Raw genomic sequence first — 2500 nt, 5'->3', positions numbered from 1 at the left:
ACACGTCCGCACAGCTGCGATACAAACCACCTGCGAGAACCGCAGAGGCGACCGAGCAGCAGACGGCGTCGCGGCGCCGAGCGCCGGGCGGCGGCGCATCCTCAGCGCACACAGTCCTCAATCGGACCAGCACACTGCAGATGTCCACCGCGCTTCGCACCGGGCCCGCGAGGACCTACTTTGGCCGCACGGCGCCGCGTGCAGGGTGCGCCGGCGCGCAGCTGCGCCGCCTGCCGCCTCCGTCGGCCGGCGCGCCTGCCACTGGCCGCCCCCACCAGCCGGCTGTAGCGCGTGCGCCCACGCACCGCGCGGCCAGCACGCCGGGAGGCCCCCCCTCACCGGCCGGGGACGGTCCCACCCAGCCACCGCCGCGTATCGCTTCACACCCAGATGCCATTCACGTTCGTGGGCATGGTGGGTATCGCTGGAACAACCGGTTGGTAGCTCAACCGATCGTCGCCATCACTGATTCACCTCTAGCGAGAACAACCGCACCACAACGGTTTACCAGTTGTTCATTTGCGTAACGTCACCAGCAAACGTAGGCGTCCATCGCCATTTGCAAATTCAACGATTGTTGCATGCCTGTGTCAGGTGTCACGACACACTATGTCTGCCCACATACACGCAACAACATGTGCACGCTTCGCGAACACGTGGAAGGTGGCCCCCGTACGTATGCGATGTCCATTGCGCGAACGACTGTCAACCGGCCTCTGTCGCATGTCGCAGATGTGGAACGCAGTGCACCATGCTATCACGGTGTGTGAGAAGAGACGACTACGTCTGACAACACGCGCCACTACATCAACAGACGGCTCATGCTGATCGCCATCCAGGGCATACCACACTGCAATCCAGCTCTTATAGGGAGACGACACGTAGCTGAGTGCACAACATTTGGACCGCATGGTTCGCCGTTGTTGGCGCAGTCGTTGTACGGTCACATGTACCACGATGTATCATTCAGTACATGAGGACCAATGTGCAGTACAGTGTGTGATTTGGACGTACAACATCAGCGGACAGTTGACACAGGCCGTACCACAGCGTAGGCTAAGTGCTTCGCCATGCGAATGCCAATGAACAACTGCAAATGCCAATGAACAACTGCAAAGGGCATTGAGCATGTACGTCCTGCTGCCATCCACATTACAGTGTATAGCTGCAAGGTGTTTAACATGAAGCGATACACTGGGGACCGGGCAGTGCGAGTAGCAAACTATATTGCGGGGGTTGCAGTTAGGCAACACTACACTAATTTAACGCGTCGTATGACAATTACAGAGCAGGTTAAGGCCCAACGTGTGTTGGGTTAAGGCCCAACGTGTGTTGGGTTAAGGCCCAACGTGTGTTGGGTTAAGGCCCAACGTGTGTTGGGTTAAGGCCCAACGTGTGTTGGGTTAAGGCCCAACGTGTGTTGGGTTAAGGCCCAACGTGTGTTGGGTTAAGGCCCAACGTGTGTTGGGTTAAGGCCCAACGTGTGTTGGGTTAAGGCCCAACGTGTGTTGGGTTAAGGCCCAACGTGTGTTGGGTTAAGGCACAACGTGTGTTGGGTTAAGGCCCAACGTGTGTTGGGTTAAGGCCCAACGTGTGTTGGGTTAAGGCCCAACGTGTGTTGGGTTAAGGCCCAACGTGTGTTGGGTTAAGGCCCAACGTGTGTTGGGTTAAGGCCCAACGTGTGTTGGGTTAAGGCCCAACGTGTGTTGGGTTAAGGCCCAACGTGTGTTGGGTTAAGGCCCAACATAGGTTGGGTTAAGGCCCAACATAGGTTGGGTTAAGGCCCAACATAGGTTGGGTTAAGGCGCAACATAGGTTGGGTTAAGGCGCAACATAGGTTGGGTTAAGGCGCAACATAGGTTGGGTTAAGGCGCAACATAGGTTGGGTTAAGGCGCAACATAGGTTGGGTTAAGGCGCAACATAGGTTGGGTTAAGGCGCAACATAGGTTAGGTTAAGGCGCAACATAGGTTAGGTTAAGGCGCAACATAGGTTAGGTTAAGGCGCAACATAGGTTAGGTTAAGGCGCAACATAGGTTAGGTTAAGGCGCAACATAGGTTAGGTTAAGGCGCAACATAGGTTAGGTTAAGGCGCAACATAGGTTAGGTTAAGGCGCAACATAGGTTAGGTTAAGGCGCAACATAGGTTAGGTTAAGGCGCAACATAGGTTAGGTTAAGGCGCAACATAGGTTAGGTTAAGGCGCAACATAGGTTAGGTTAAGGCGCAACATAGGTTAGGTTAAGGCGCAACATAGGTTAGGTTAAGGCGCAACATAGGTTAGGTTAAGGCGCAACATAGGTTAGGTTAAGGCGCAACATAGGTTAGGTTAAGGCGCAACATAGGTTAGGTTAAGGCGCAACATAGGTTAGGTTAAGGCGCAACATAGGTTAGGTTAAGGCGCAACATAGGTTAGGTTAAGGCGCAACATAGGTTAGGTTAAGGCGCAACATAGGTTAGGTTAAGGCGCAACATAGGTTAGGTTAAGGCGCAACATAGGTT

The sequence above is a fragment of the Schistocerca serialis genome, unplaced genomic scaffold (assembly GCF_023864345.2).
Source record: "Schistocerca serialis cubense isolate TAMUIC-IGC-003099 unplaced genomic scaffold, iqSchSeri2.2 HiC_scaffold_1119, whole genome shotgun sequence".
Lineage (NCBI taxonomy): Eukaryota > Metazoa > Arthropoda > Insecta > Orthoptera > Acrididae > Schistocerca > Schistocerca serialis.
This window is presented reverse-complemented; position numbering follows the sequence as displayed.